The sequence below is a fragment of the Magnolia sinica genome, chromosome 7 (assembly GCF_029962835.1).
Source record: "Magnolia sinica isolate HGM2019 chromosome 7, MsV1, whole genome shotgun sequence".
Taxonomy (NCBI): domain Eukaryota; kingdom Viridiplantae; phylum Streptophyta; class Magnoliopsida; order Magnoliales; family Magnoliaceae; genus Magnolia; species Magnolia sinica.
Window position 1 is genome coordinate 58838571 of NC_080579.1, and position 17719 is coordinate 58856289.

Genomic DNA, 17719 nt, shown 5'->3' on the forward strand with positions numbered 1-17719 from the left:
TATTTTGTGATAATTTCTATGTTCTAGAAATTGGGCTTTAGGCCCAAATGGGGCAAAGTCCAATGGGTCTATCATAATAAACGTTGCTCATGTTATGGCATACGTAGTTTTGGTCATGGGTTTGATGGGTCATATCTTACTAATGGAGCATTAGATTTGAAAGCATCTCTGCCTCAAGTCAAGTCACTCCATACCCCAAGTACATCAACCCATCCCTTCTCATTCCCAAAGTCAACTCTCCCTCTCTCTCCACCGATCCCTTTCTTACAACCCATCACTCCACCCATCACCCATCACACCTCACCCATCCATATCACTCCCATCATCTCACTCTCTCTCTCATTTCTCAAATCTCCCAAGCAACTCAAAGCCTCACACGTCCAAGCATTCCCAAGTTTTCCCAAAAACATTAAGTGTGGCCCACCCTCTCATCTCTCATTCACACCATCAAAATCCCATCAACCACCATCAAAAGAGAAGGCAAGGAGCTAAGGAGGCTAAGGGAGCAAGAAGGAGGCCTAGAGGTGGGTGATCCACCGTTAATTTCAAATTTTAGGGTCCACTTGTTGTGGGACTCACTTGATGTATGTGTTGTATCAATGGAGGGCCCATAGTTGCGGGGTCCCTCCTCTCCATCACCATCTCTTCTCTCTCTCACTCTCTCTCTCTCTCTCTCTCTCTCTCTCTCTCTCTCTCTCTCTCTCTCTCTCTCTCTCTCCCCCTCTCTCTCTTTCCATTGTGATGGTGTGGATCCCACCAAAATGTGTTATATCTACTCCGTCCACCAACATCAGACGGTATGACCCACCCTATTGCAAGTGATGATCCACACCATTCATTGTTTAGATGGACCTAATACACCATTATTTCTATATATTATATTTTATATAATATATATATGATATATATAATATAATATATTATATATATTATAATATAATATATATATTATATATATGTATATATACATGCAGGTGGACAATGTGCATGTGGGACCCATCATGATGCTGTAGTCGTCTAGCGTCTCTGGACGCTGGGCAGGGGTGGCTAGCACGGATTGTGTGTACTGACGGGGTGTGTACTTGCAAGCTTTTAAAAAATATATATATACTTTTGGAGTGGGCCACTCATGCAAGCCTCAGCTTAATGCATGTGCTTAACCCAAGCCGTCCATCTTCTTCCTCAGGTCATTTTAGGCGTTGGGCTGAAAAATAAATAGAATCCGAGTTCCTAGCAGCCCATAGCATTGAGAATAACAATTTTTGCCATTGAAATACACCTCGATACTTCTGTACACCGAAATATACCCAATATTGGGCTTGATATGTGTGTATGGGGACATGGAGACCAATGGCGGGGTTCGATTTTCCTGATGCGGGCCCCACCTATGCAAAACCTTGATAAAACCCCAAATTAAAAAAAAAAAGTGGAAGAAGGCAGCGCTGATGCTACTGCTGCAGACGCAAGCAACGCCTGCGCCTGACGGACGGACGGACGGATTGGGCTGGCCCTCACGGCCCAGCCCCACAGTGATGCATTTCGAACATCAACGCCATGCATTAGGTGGGCCCTTAGGGCAGTGACCCCCCTGCCAAAAATCAGTTGTATACGGAACTTAGGTGGGCCACACCATTTAAATTCATGTGAAGTCATGCATAAACATATAAAAACACTTGGTGGGGCCTACCTAAAATTTGGATGCGGCTAAAACTTGGTCTGAACCCTCAGCCAAGTGGGACGCAACTAATGAGTGGGCTAGATTTGTGAACCACATCACAGTGGGCTCCCAGTCCACATGAAAAAAAAAATCACGGTGGGCTCCCTGACCGTGTGACCCTGTCAATAGGTTGCATGGCAAATAAATGTTACGGTGGGCCTCAGTCCCACCCAGGTCCATGTGGCCTTGTGAACAGATTGGATGTAAATAAACGTTATGGTGGGCCCTGGACCACGTGATCTTATGTACAGGTTGGATGTAAATAAACGTTATGGTGGGCCCTGGACCACGTGATCTTATGTACAGGTTGGATGTAAATAAACATTATGGTGGGCCCTAGTCCACGTGACCTTATACACAGATTGGATGTAAATAAACATTACCGTGGGCCCAGGTTTGGTGGAAAATAAACATTACTGTGGACCCCAGGTCTGAGTGACCTTATCAATGGGTTGGATGGAAAATAAGCATTTTGGTAGGCCCCACATGGGACCCACTTGTGTATGTATTGTAATCCACACCCTCCATTAGTGTGGGCTCCATCATGATGCATGTGTTTCATCTAAACCGTCCAACCATTTTGGAGATAATTTAAGGCCCATTGTTGAGGCCCATCTTGATGTATTGGTAGTCCTTGTTGAGGCCCACCTTGATTTGTATAAGGCCCATATTATGAGGCCCATTGTGATGTATGTAAGGCCCATGTGACTAGGCCCATCTTGATACATTGTGGCCCGTCGTTGAGGCCCACCTTGATATATATACGAGACCCATGTATGAGGCCCATGGGTCAAGGCCCAATAGGACGTATATAAGGCCCATTGTAGTGTGATTCCACCATGGTATATGTGTTAATTTTATAGCAGGTTATACCTTAGGAGCAATGATGGTTTGATGTCCACATTGTAAGGATGATGTTGGTTAAATGTCCGCATTGTCACTCTCTCCCTAGGGCCCATTAATAGGCCCATACCTGTAATGTGTAGGCCGTCTAGGCCCATATTCATTCTGATCAGAACCCATCACCACATAACATGCTTAGTATAGATTCATGATTCATGATCATACGTATCATATGTATGCCTGATGTGAGGATTGACTGATCATTGCACATGCCTTCGGGTAGATGGTTTATGGACTCCTTGATAGGCAGAGTTGCCCTACATTAGCGCGTGGTACACGCAGGATTGTTGCATGTCTGATGGTATGATTCATGCAATTACATTCGTGTGATTGTGCTCATTGTATACCCTAGTGACATCAGGGTCATAGCCTCCACAGACACATCGTGGGTGGCTGGATTGGATGCTGAAAATGTTTGGTTCTAGCATACCGGCGCTATAGATGTCCTTGGGTGAAAATCCCTAAACCTGATGGTACTAGAGGATGACTTCAACATCGAGACCGAGTGGATATATGAGCGCATGAGGGCCGAATACTAGGAGGCCGTGTCTCCCACTGTGTCGTGGTCGGTTGGAAAGGGGTGTGGCCGCTGAGTTTGACCAGCTTGCGAATGGGTCCGCTATCGACGTGCTAGATAGGTATTGGAAGACTATTGGCCAGGCAGATAGTGAGGTTTCTTACGCTCACTTGGACTATGTGGCTAGGAGAGCGACAGTGCCATTTGGAGTGTACTTAACCTCCGTGATTATCCAGAATGAGAATTGTATTGATATATGATGAGGATTGGCATACTTGAGTTACATCTCGCATCACATGGCCGTGTTATGGCTGATAACATTCATATCTTGCACCGCATAGCTTTGGTACAGCTGATTGCATTCATGTACCCCTCACCATGATTCTGCATTACTTTGACCTTGCATTCTGAGCACGCTTATATTGGGCACATACTTACACCACCCTCTAAGCTTTCTTTAAGCTTATGCACGATTGATGCATGCAGGTGACACCAGGACGCAGCCGTAGCATAGTAGCAGAAGGAGCATGCAGACGAGCTTTTGGAGTTTCTGTCATCATCATTATCTTGTATTTCCTTTCAGACGCATTGTACTTAAAAGTTTTTTATCATAGTGGATTTTGTGATGGTGTTCTTGTAGTTATTGTTCTTGGGTTATGCTTATAGTTATGTTCATTACAATTAAACTGATGATTTGAAATCCTCCTTGTAACATCCAAGGATCAGAACCTGGTATATGGGTGTCAGGAGCCTATAATGGGGTACTACGGAGGCTGTCAGCACCAGATTCGGCGATCGGGAATTTTGTGAGCCTGGTTTTCGAGTTTGGGGCATGACAGAGTTGGTCATTGTCACTCTTCTGTTTATTATGTTGCCCTTGTGCTTTCAATCTTTAAGGCTTGGGCATGTGTCTTGCTATTCCAAAACCCCATGATTCAGATCACGTTCTCTATTAGTGCAAGTGATGTATTGAAGGTATCACAACTAGTGACTCTAATATTTATCATGGACATAATTCGTTATGGGTAGCGGCCATCTTAGTCGGCACGTAATTCTGTGAGTTGGTTGGTGTTGGGCACAATCGATGTATCTAAATCGTTATACATGTTAGATCATTTTTTGAGGATTGGATGTCACAAATAGTCACTCCATAAACACATCATGTTACGTAAATCCCTCAACAGCGTGGTCGCTTTGAGACATTCGCATAAATCCACATTACCATTAGACATGTCAGTGAATATCAGTAGTTATGGGATGCGGGTCGAGTCAGATTTTTTATAAATTATATTTCACATTGTGATGATCACTACGTATGATGAGCTGCATATACTTCGCTAGGCATGCATCTCACGTAGGTTGTTTGCGCATACTGATACCCCTTGTAGTAGTAGAGTACGAGACGTATCAGAACCCTTACATTACTTTTATGAATCTCTTAAATTATTATTAATATTAAAGGATAACTATCACTATGAGTAAGGAATTTACCCTCTCTAACCGTACAGATGATGCAGGTGATGTACAAATTGAAGACCTAGAGGACCATTTCCTGATGGAAGATTATACTAAAAGAATAAGAAGATAGTTTTATGAATTACTTTTATACTTCCGTTGCGAACTCGATAAATGTAATAAGCTCCCATTGATAGGGCATTTGATTATTTACTGAATTCTTTTACTCTGATGAAATAATCAATACAGTTGATTTTATTCTCACGAATGTTACCTTCATGAACGTATGTGGATGTGATCTAAATAAAAATAATAATAACAAGGCGCGATTTTTAAAGAATCTAATTTATACATCATTAACACCTGATTTTCTCGGGCACGAGTATAAACTCTAGCCATGAAAATTCAGGGTTGGTATTAGAGCATAAAAATGAGATTAGCTGGGCTTGAGGGAGTAGACCATTATAAACTTTACATGATTAGGATATATATGAATTAGATACATATACTCGATTGAATTTCCAAAGAAACCAGGGAGTGGAGGAATTAAAAACCCATATTTAGGTTCCCCATGGGAAATATTGAGTTAAGTGTAGAATCTAGAAACTATGGACCTAGATACACTGGAATAAATCTACAAAAATTCCAAATAGACTTATTCTGAACTAAAATTCATCCTCAAATAGTGTCACAATTAAGAAGAAATAAGTTTCCCTTATGGGAATAGAGATTTCCTAATTTTTTCAGAATTTTCAACTATTTCAATGAAATTATGACATGATGTTAAATCTCCACTAATTACGGTAAGAAGACATATCAGAAAATTTTGAAAATTTTTGAATAGATCACCTAGGTCCCCATCCACCTTCCTCTAAAATTTCAACCCAATCAGATTAGTACAAATTTCCATCAAAATTCGATAACAGCAAAAATCAGTAGAAATTTCTTCTAGACAACAAGTTTTCGACACACCACACAAGTGTGAAACACCCCCCAAAGCGTTAAGCCTTACCTCGTGAATTTTTATGAAGTGTCAAGAATAAGTCAAAAGCTTATGCCCCAAATTTTGAATAGATGGGACGTATGGATCATAAATTAAAATTCTATAATGGACAAACTGTTAATATAAAACAATTTTGGGCATTTACAATGTTCATATAAAGGATGATACTAAAGCTTAGGCTCAACAATGAACAAATGATCTAGCCTATCCTTTATGAGACTTGGCCTATCCACTGTCATCTAGTCCAGTTAGGATATCTGGCTTTCGAGGCAAAACAAAGATCTTCTCCAAAGAATTAAAGTGATCAGAACCATAAGTTTATTGAACCATAATCAAGTAAGGCTTAGGCAGATTAATCTAAATACCATATCTCAGGGTCAAGATTTTTGTTTAAGGGAGGTAGGTTGTAGCGTCCCGATTCACGTAGTCATTATTATGCACACCTAGACATATATATACATCTACCTTACGAGTAATACATCGAAAACTTAAGCATAACGAATCAGTGAGGATGATAGAAGTAATTTTGGGTAGTGTATCAGATAATCAGAGTATGCAATGAGAGCTTAATTGGCCACGTAGAAGTATCCCTTACGAGAATATAAGATTTCGTGATATTCCCCATGAGTTTAGAACAATCGAGACTATGGACTGATGGAACCGTGTTCACACGAAATATACGCGGTTTGACTCAAATTCTAAGTCCTAGAGAATCTCAAATGATCCCAATGCCCCGATCAAGCGAATGATTGAGATTTAACATGATTATGAATTGATAGCAGTAAATCTTCTGTACTGCGTAGGCGACCAATCTGTGCATCAAATGCAAACCCATATAACCATCTATTCATATTACTTAGAACACAAGAAGTAGGGAATCCTTAGAGGCATGGAAAATGGCCTATATAATAGAAGTGCTAAATTTTAGGGGCGAAATTATGTTTAAGGGGGGTAGATTGTAACACCCCGAACTTTTTAATACCTGAGTATTGAAAGTTCTCGAGTATTACCATAGAATCTAACATAGCATATATGTGTGTGTGTGTGTGTGTGTGTGTGTTGATACCGATCTAGCTAACCTAACCTTACCTCGACTTTCTAAACACGAATCAGACCATTAGGAGCAGATTTCATCCATAAATCAAGTCATCTGATTGTCCATCACGTGACATGATACATGTATGTTCCCCTAACTAGGTCAATGAATAACCCTAATGACCCTTAATCCATAATGATTTAGGCAGGAGTTCTTTCATAAGAATTGCTTACAAATGTGCCTACAACCATGTAGAACCATTAGATTCCTAGAACTCTCATATCAATAATAATTATTGAAATGCCATTAACCTAAACCTCTGAACACTAGACCACATGGTTCCCACAAACCATTTGATGTGAAACTTTATAACAGACCTAATTACTGCGAGTAAGATTGACAATCAAACAGACGTTCACTTGGGATGGCCCACCTAGGACCAACACTCGCTCTCTATTTCAGACATGTCCCTAATATCAGCCGACTAAGACTAATGGACAGAGCGAATTTATTCCAAACTGCTCATGGACCCCACCTATGAACAGTGCGTGTACATAGGTTAAAGTCGGTCAAAGAAGCCTTGACCTAATGAAATTTAAAAACCAAAACCCGACTGCGGACGATCGTCTACTGGGATGAGTCATGGGCCATCATCATCATCTGTATGGATAATCCAAGCCATTCATTACGATCTGAAGACCAAACCGACCGAACCTTAAGTCTCCACTCGAGTTTCCTGGCAGGCGCGTGTATAAGGTGTTAACGCAATAAGTCAGCCAGCAATGTAACATCCTGAGATTTCACGGCCAGACTTTATACTCGGGCACAAGAAAACCAGGTGTTAATAATGTATAAAATGGATGCTATAAAATCGCACCTTTTTTTTGGATCAAATCCAGAAACATTCATAAAGGTACTCATTCACGAGAATAAAATCAACTGTATTGATTATTTCATCAAAGTAAAGAAATTCAATAAATAATCAAATGCCTTCTCATTAGAAGCTTATTACATTAATTGAGTTTGCACCAAAAGTATAAAACTAAATAAATAAACTATCTTCGCATTCTTTCGGTGTAGTCTTCTATAAGGAAATGGTCCTATAAGTCTTCAATCTATACATCACCTGCATCATCTGTACGGTTGGGAGAGGGTCAATGTCATACTCATAGTGATGGTTATCCTTTAAGATTAACAGTAATTCAAGAGATTCATAAAAGCAATGTAAAGGTTCTGATACGTCTCGTACTCCATAACTACAAGAGGTATCAATGCACCAGCAATCTATATGAGATGCAGGCCTAGTAAAGTATATGTGATTTATCACACTTAGCGATCGCCACAATGTGGAATATGATTATAGTTATCTGACTCACCCCGCATCCCATACTACGGAGATTCGCCAGTGTGTCCCATGTTTAACAAGGATTTATGCGGTTATCACAAGACAGATACAACACATGACTAGGTGAATCACACAACCCAGATTGGAGCGACTAATTGCCACAACCAACCCTTAAAAGAAAAAAAACTAATGTAACACATATATATAATGATTTACATACACCAACTGGTGTACCATCACTCGTGAAATATGGAATTATGTGTCGCCCAAGGGCCGTTACTGAAAATGCATTACGTTGACGATATTTATTCGATCAATAGAAGAGGGATTCCCAACATAGTACTTACACGAAGAGAGAAACCCTTGAACTATGAGAGTTTAGGGATATCAAGACACCTGGCCGAGTCTTTAAGGTAAATAAGAGATGAGTGGCAATGACCTACTCAAATAAGAGGCGAGTGACGAAGGTCAACTCAAATAAGAGATGAGTGGCAAAGGCCAACTCAACTAAGATTAAAGGCAAGAGCAGGGCTCATATCCATAGCCCCACATGAATTCAGGAAGACTCCTTGCAATGGACATCATGTCATAATCCCAAAAGAGTAAATAATTGTTGATGATAATTTAAACAAAAAGAGAGAGAAAGTCATGGTAATCTGAGAATAGGTAAAAGGCATGGAAAATGGCACGTAAAAGGTGAGATAAAATGCATTAACTTAATTAAAGTAGGCTTAAAGGATAAAACCATCACCTTAGTTGTTTGATCGTCCTCTAAGGTTAAATGCTCGGAGAGGAGTCTTAGAGCCAATCTTTTTATTTTGGTTAACCTGTTTCGAATTTGACTAAAGGAGGTGCTAGAGGGTCTAGGTTATGGACGCCAAGGTTCCCGTTATGGTTTGTATCTTCTGGGTTCTAAAACTCAGCATGTCTTTCCATTGAGTGAACTCAGTTTCGTCATGGTGGTGTTCTTCACTACTTTGATAAGGGGATTGAAGGAAAAAGAAGATAAGGTTAAAGAAAGATAGAAGGGTGAATCTCCACTAACCAGGGTCCCTTACTCGGCCTGGTTTGCCATCGACGTCTGGTGGCTCTTCCACAACACTCCCCTCCTTCTCTTTCTCTCGTTCTTTCTCTCTTAGCTCCTTCTTTCTTCGAAGCATGTATCTCCTGGTGATGGAGGTGGGTTTTTTATAGGAATCCCTACGTTTCTAGAGGTTTCCTTGTATCACATGCACGCTAGACGATTGTACAAAAGAAAGAGATGCAGTTTGCTGATTCTGCATGTTGTGGGTTGCCTCTGTGAAGAAACGGCAGAACATGTAACTCCACCTTCCTTTTTGGTGTCTTAGGATGGATCAAAATCTGGTTTGGATGGTTTAGATCAGAGCCAAGCATCCGATTTTTGTCGTCCTGCGCGTGAGCGCTTGGAATGTGTCTTCTCCCTTCGCTGGATTGATTTGCGTAACGAGTTTGGCTAACCAAGTGTCATGGGATTCTCCTGGCTTCCTTGGGATTGTGGGTTGAAGTTGAAACTCTTAGTGTTAGAGACTGAACGGTCCAAATCCTGTGGATCTGACGTGGCCAAATTTCCTATATGGGGGAAGTTTCCGAGTTTCTTTCAGACGCTATAACAGCATCTGACTCCACTTGTCTTGAGGATGGATGGGGCCCACTGGTTCGGCTTTTGTGGTGTGATCCAACTCGGCCATCAGTTCTATCTCATCAATTTAGGGCATGGGCTGGAGTTTGGAGTCAATTCATTGATCAAGTGGCCCACACATGTAGTAGGAAGGTGGGGTGAAACCCATTCTTCCGTCCGATTTCGTCGTTGTAACAACGAGAAGGTGTTTACATTGATTGTTAGCTGGTTTAGGTGAGATCCATTAGTGATGTCCTTCGTGAGATCCACTCTATTGATTGGTTTAGCAGGATCATGTTAGGCCAGGGGCCAGAATATGGGGTGGATCCGAGGTTTGGGTGGGCCACACCATTAGTCCACTCGGGGATTGCATTCATCGTTGAACCAAGAAGTCAGTTAGGATGTGAACTTCTTGGTTTCATTTGTATGTGATAGGTGGGGTCCATTATGGCGATCTTTTAGAAAATCCTCTCCCTTCACTGACTTCAGCTCGTTGTGTGGGCTCACGGACCCAAGTTTGAAGTAGATCCAAGCTCTAGGTGGACATCATGATCGGATAACACTTAGAATGATGTTCACCATTGAACCTTTATAGTTGAATAGTGTCATGCATTTGGTATCCCTTAATTACAAAATTTTCATCTAGTACTCGACTATCTTCTGACGTCCGTTATGTCAGAGTGTATCATCCAAATGCCCTAAGATTTGGTGAGTACCCTTTATTTTTCGTGCTCTTTCTATGGTTCAAGTTTGGGCCCCGGTCTCCAAAGAATGCCTAAGATGCTCTTTTAGATGGCTAACAAGCTTCATACTTTAGAATAGTAGTTGTACACATCTAATTGAAACATTACCCGGTGGTTTGGACACATGACCTAAGATCTTCATAATGACTAGATTATCCTAAATTTCTAATGGCCCATTTGGGGGATCCAAACATGATGGACGGTCAGATGACATGCTAAAAATAAGAAGACTTAATTGTTGGTATTCTAATAATGTATCTAGGTGGTTGTACTATCAATTTTGTAAATTGATAGACATAAAGCAGGTTTCTGGAGTGATTAGGGGTAGAACATGGATATCATTAGATTCGAATGACTTTTTCACATGTACAAGTTCCTTATATTGTAATTATTATAGTGGGTTAAGCATATTCATATGGGATGAACAAGATTAATGGATCATAATCTTGATCGGATAAGTGTACGGATGGATGTAGAGGTCAAGTAGCTAGATTGGTACCGTACACATGTACATAATAGGCTAAATTCATGGTAATACTCGAGGACTTTCAATACTCGGGTATTGAAATGTTCGGAGTGTTACAATCTACCCCCCTTAAAGAAAATTTTATCCCAAAAATTTATTTATTTGTTCCACTTTCACTGATCCGTTATTTTTAGTATTTTACTTTATCCCTCATGAGGTGGAGTTACATGTATAGGCGTGAGTGTAATTAGCTACGTGAAAATCAGGACTACAAGAAAACAAATGACCAATGATCGAACCAAGCTGGGCCACTCTTCAGCCATCTAGATAGGGATCTAAAGCATCTATTATGCTCATTACATGACGAGAATCAAAGCCCTAGAATCTATAAGGACCCATGCAAATAGTTGTGTGTGCAACAACAAGCACAAAAGGGTACCATCTTTCCTTGAAACGTACAAGACCAACCACACTGGGATTAGTGACATAACATATAGTGCAATCAAAACTGTTCAAACCCATCCATAAGGGATTTTAACCCCCTCTAAGAAGGCCATTTGGAAAGACCCCATGCAAGGATCAGTGGCCAGTCCGTCCTTCATAACACAAGTCACTGCTAACTTCCTTGCGCAGAAACAGGGGCTGCATAAGCCTAGCCAATTCCGTTACGGAATGCATAACGTATATGCACAAGACATCTGGGAGCTTGGATGCCCTGTAAAAGCGTCTCCACCACAGCGTCTTGAAGATACAACAAAGGAGAGAGAGAGAGAGAGAGAGAGAGAGAGAGAGAGAGAGAGAGACGTGAGGAAGAAAGGAAACTCCAGCAGAGCAACAACAACAGGAGAGAGAGAGAGAAGGAGAAAAAGAAAGAAAGAAAGAGAAAGAGAAAGAAAAAGAAAAGAAAAGAAAGAAAAAAGATGGAAAGAAGAAAGAGTCTAACAATAGTGGACACCCGCGGATGAGCAACCTGCTGATTCACCAAGATTAAAGATTTAATCCTTCGATGCATACCTACCTTCAAGGAGGAAACAACACTAAAGGTGAGGATTTAAATTTACATTAATTTGAGTTGGTAGAATTTATTTTGTCTTTGTATAATGTGAGGGTTTTATTCCTTTAAGCTTACAGTAATTTAAGTTGATATAATTTATCTTACCTGTTACATACTATGTTTTCATGTTGCTATGATTTTCTTCATCCAAATATTTTATCATCAACCATTATCTATCCTTTTAAGAATTATGATATGATGTTAATTACAAGTGATCTTTATGAACTTATGTGGAGTGATGGATACAGGCCTTGCCCTTGCCTTATCAAATTTATTAAGTTAGCCCTCACTACTATTCTCTTTATTGAGTTGGCCCTTCCACTCTCCTCTTTATTGAGTTGGCCCTTGCCACTCTTCTTTTTATCGAGTTGGCCCTTGCCACTCTCCCATTTGTGGAGTTAACCATCGCTACTCTCCTCTTTAATAAGTTGGCCATTACCACTTTTCTCGTTATTGAGTTGACCATTGTCACTCTTCTCTTTATTATATTGGACTTGTGTTATCTATCTTTAAGGCTTGGGCACGTGTCTTGCTATTCCAGAACCACATGATCTAGATCACGTTCTCTATCAATGTAAATGATGTATTGAAGGTATCACAAGTAGTGACTCAAATATTTATCCTGGACGTAATGTGTTACAGGTAGCGGCCCTCTTGGTCGACACGTAATTCCGTGAGTTGGTTGGCATGATGCACAATCAATGTATGTAAATCATTATACATGTTACATCAATTTTTCGGGATTGGATATCGCAAATAGTCATTCCATGAATACATCGTATTATATAAATCCCCCAACCGTATTGTTGTGTTGCCTTGAGATGTTCACATAAATCCACGTTAGCGTTGGATACGCCAGTAAATATCTGTAGTTATGAGATGCGGGTCGAGTCAGGTTTTCTATAAATTATATTCCACATTATGATAATCACTACGTATGATGAGCCATATATACTTTGCTAGGAATGCATCTTATGTACGTTGTTTACGCATACCGATACCCCTTGTAGTATTGGAGTATGAGACGTCTCTAAACCCTTACATTACTTTTATGAATCTCTTAATTTATTGTTAATCTTAAAGGATGACCATCACTATGAGTAGGGCGTTGACCCTCTCCAACCATACAAATGATGCAGGTGACATACAGATTGAAGACTTGGAGGACCATCTCCCTTTGCAAGATTATACTAAAAGAATAAGAAGATAGTTTTATGAATTAGTTTTATACTTTCACTGTGAACTTGATAAATGTAATAAGCTCCCATTGAGAGGGCATTTAATTATTTACTGAATTCTTGTACTTTGATGAAATAATGAATACAATCAATTTTATTCTTGTGAATGTTACCTTCATGAATGTATCTGAATGTGATCTAAATAAAAAATAATAATAATAAGGTGTGATTTTTAAAGTATCCAATTTAGACATCGGTAACACCTAGTTTTCTCGGGTACGAATATAAACTTTGGCCGTGAAAATTCGGGGCGTTATATAGGGTGAAAATAGTACCACCCCAAATATATGCGGTTGGGCTTGACTTTATACAAATATTGGAACTCTTCCCTATACAACTCGAAGAAACCGAACTGATGCCAGAGGACACACATTCTAACCAGAGCCCTCCAGGCATTCGGGATTAGTTGGTCCGGGGCCAACTTCACCGCAACAAGAAATTTTTGTATCGTCGGATATAGAGGCAGGCGAAGGTTGCACTGGAGAGCTATGACATAAACGGCCAACTCGCCTGCGCGAGGCTGACCAGGGACTTCCCTCTACTCTAGGGCCTGAAGACTCAGGAATTTAGTAATCTACCCTTAACCTAAGGAGATCGGCCACCATCATGACAGAGCCGAAATATCCAATCTCCTCCATTGCAGCAGCCAGAGCACCCGACCCAGGCTGAACTCCTTCATCACTCGGGCCTTGAAACCTGACTTCCTCATCCTCCATGTTCGAGGAAGACAGAATGACCTTGTTTAAACAAGTGTCCTCAGGGGAGTAATACGAGTAGTTGTGGAAAGCCCCCAACACCAACCTAACCTTAAACCAATCCGACATCTTGACCAAAATAGAGGTGAGAAAGTGAACACATTGATGGAAAGGGAAAAAGTGCACAGGAAAGGGAAAAATCAACATGAAGAGGAAAAAGCTGTTGGAAAGAAGAAAAAAAGAGGGATTTCTAACTTATCGGAAATCACCCGATCTGAGAGAACATAGAGGAAAATAGGATGGAATGAAGAGCTCTGGGTGCCCTCTCTCCCCTTTATACAAATTGCGCCTGATGCATTGATGACGCCCCGTCAATGCCCGAGCACGCGAAGATGTAGTGTCACACGCTAGCTCTCTCCCCGTGGGACACATGGTGTTCGGCCGCCTCGAGCCCCGTTCTGAGGACAGTCGGCACTGTGCCAAGGTACCCTTAGCTCAAGCACCACCATCACACTACCATTATGGGGCTCTCACCTAGAGCTCCGCAACCGTCAACTTCCCACCACTCATAACAATGCGTAGGAGGTTCACCTTCCTTGGCCTCCCGATTTTTTGCTAACCGAGTTTTAGTCTGACCTAATGATTAAACCTGACCTAGCTAGAACACATGTTACTTATCCAGCTGACTATGTGGACAAGTAAGTAGGGGCGACTTATTATTATGGGGAAAATGTTTTGACTTACCTTCAACATACCAGGTCGAGTGTTCTAATGGCAACAGGTGCGACCTAACGGTCTAAGCACCCTCACAGGTCATCCAACCAGGAGGAAGACCCCATTTCCCAGCATCGGGTCAAAATTGGATGCTAACCTCGACCTTCGCATATATGTTGGGCTAGACCTCCATGAAAATACTGAGTCTGACCCCATCGGACTAAAGGCCAACCAAGAAGAGCTCGGTCTAGAGCTCGACTCCAATGGTAAATCGAGCCAAACCTAATCGACATTGTTGATCATGCGCAATCCACGCTGAAGATCGCGGAGACCATCTCCAACACGGCTCTTCTTGCCAATGATCTAGAAGGATCCCCATCGTGCATAAACTCAAAATCCTACGAGGATTTTGTCCCCGCCAAAGCATAAGCGACCATGCCCTACACTACCGCCTCTTCTCATCTATAAATAAGAAGATCCCCAGAGGGGAGAGGTATGCACAATCTCTAGCCCTATACACTCGACACTCAACTAGACCCAGATTCCTGACTTTGGCATCGGATGGTCCCCGGCACGAGACAGGGTCCACTTTATTTGCTTTTTATGCAGGTTCACGAGTCAGGGAGGGCTGACTAAATTTCTGCATCAAGAATTGGTAAATTGAAAAATGATCAATGCTCTCCGGTGATCCTAGTCTCATCAAGAAAGTTTACATAACAATTTTTATTTTTATTTTTAAAAATTATTAAAAAATGTATATAAATTATGACTTCTAGTAAGTAGTTGATTTTTGTTAAAAAGAGATGGCCTCATTTTAAAGCAGTACCAAACATGAATTAGGCCCCTTTTGTTAAATCTGAAGTCTAAAGCCTGAATCTAAAATCTGAACACGAAGTCTAAATTTGAAGGTGAAATTTTTGTTTGATAACTATTGATGAAGTTTGAAAATTAAGTGTTGAATTTGAAACAACTTGTTTGTTAACAAATATCTGAAGTTTCTGAAATCTATTAATTTGACACATTTTCCATATCTCATGTTTGAAAATGTTTTACATTATGAAGAAATTATTTTTTATTAAATAAAAATAAATTCCATTTAATTTAAATAAACTAAAGTACTTAATAGAAAATTAAAATATCAATAGCCATTAAAAAATAGACCATATATATATATGTATATATGTATATATATATATATATATATATATATATATATATATATATATATATATATATATATTTCTAATCTTCTATAAAGATAATAAAGAAACAATCAATGATGCAATGGAGAAGTGAATGAGAAGCTTGTTGTGTTTTGGCAAAACTTGAACGTGAACACCGCTCTTGTTTCTAATTGTATTTGATATGTTACATATCGTGGAGTCCACCATAATGTATTTGTTTTATATCCACTTCATCCATCCCCTTGGCCATCTCATTTTAAGGCATGGGCCTAAATTCAAAGTAGATCCTAATCTCTAGTGACCATGCCTAAATTCAAAGTAGATCCTAGTCTCTAGTGACCACACCATAAGAAATGGTGAGACAATGGTGCCCACATGGAGTGGATCTGACGGGTGCAACTTAGGTACTACACCATTCAGGATGCAGGAACTTCCTTCAAAAAGGCTTTAGCAGGAAATCCGCTTCCCAGTAGCGTGTTAGATCTGGATGGGGATTTCTTACGGACATTGCTACGGTAAGGTGGCTATTGAACAGTATTGTGTGGCCCCACCATAATGTACATGTTTTATCCACACCGTTCATCTATTTTTTTTTATCATTTTAGGGACTGATCCAAAACATTGAGGAAGATTTAAATTTCATGTGGACCAGACCATAGGAAATAGTGGGCGATTGAATGCCCACTATTAAAAGCTTCGTGGGGACAAAAAAATTTATGGATGAACCTAATATTTGTGTTTTCCCTTCATCCATGTCTGTCTAACCTAATCAACAAGTTAGGTGGTAAACAAACATTACAGTGGGACTAGAAAGGTTTTCATGTTGTGCATTCAATCACCACTATTTTCTTATAGGGTGGTCAACATGAGATTTGGATCTACCTCATTTAAAGGCCAAAGCATTAAAATGATCTGGAAAAATAGATGAGAGGTATGGATAAAACACATATATTATAGTGGGGTACAAAGAGCATTATCTGATTCCTCATTATTGGCAGCATTAGTGGGTTACAGATTTAATGCAAAAAGCCTTTTGCCAGAAGTTTTTGCACAAGGATTGTGGATAGGGACCACTATGATGTTTGTGAGAAATCCAACTTGTCCATCCATTTTTCAAGCTTATTTTAGGACGTGTAACCAAAAATAAGGTGGATCCAAAACTCAAATGGGCCACATGAGAGGAAATAGTAGGGATTTAGTGACCACCGTTGAAATATTTATATGGTCACAAAAGTTTTGTATCAGTGAAGTTTTGGTTTTTGGCTTCATCTCAATGAAAACCACCTTATAAATGATTTGGATGGCATATAAACATCAAGTTGGAGCCTAGGAAGGTTTCAATAGAAGGCATTCGTGTACCCAATATTTCATATCTCATGCCCACTTAAGTTTTGGATTATCCTCATTTTTTATTGCATGTCCTAAAATAAGATGGAAAATGGATGAACAGGTTGGATTTCTCATAAACACCGGTGAACCCAACCTTACATCCCAACGTAGGAGCTTCTTGGGAAAGGCTTTAGCAGGAAATATGCTGGCCAATGCTGGTTGGAGAAGGGCGGTCCTATCAGTGGCTCTGTGGGGCCTACCATGATGTATATATTTTATCCACACTGTTCATCCACTTTTCCATATCATTTGGAGGAATAAGATTAAAAAAAACAAAAGTAGATACACTACAAGAAAATACGCCTTTAGCCACAGTTCAAAATTGTGGATAAAAATATTAAAAACCGAAGCTAAAGCTTTAGTCTCAATTTTGCCTCAATTATCAAAACTGAGGCTGAAACCTCAATGGCTAAAGATTTTAGCCTCAGTTTTAGCAACAGAGGCTAAAACGGCTTTTATAGCCTCGGTTTTACCAACCGAGGCTAAAACAGCTTTTATAGCCTCGGTTCTTCAAGTGAAGCTAAAAGAACATTTTTAGCTTCAATTGTCTCAAAATGAGGCTAAATCAAAATTCTAGCTTCCATTGTTTCCAATGGAGACTAAATCCAAATTTTAGCCTCA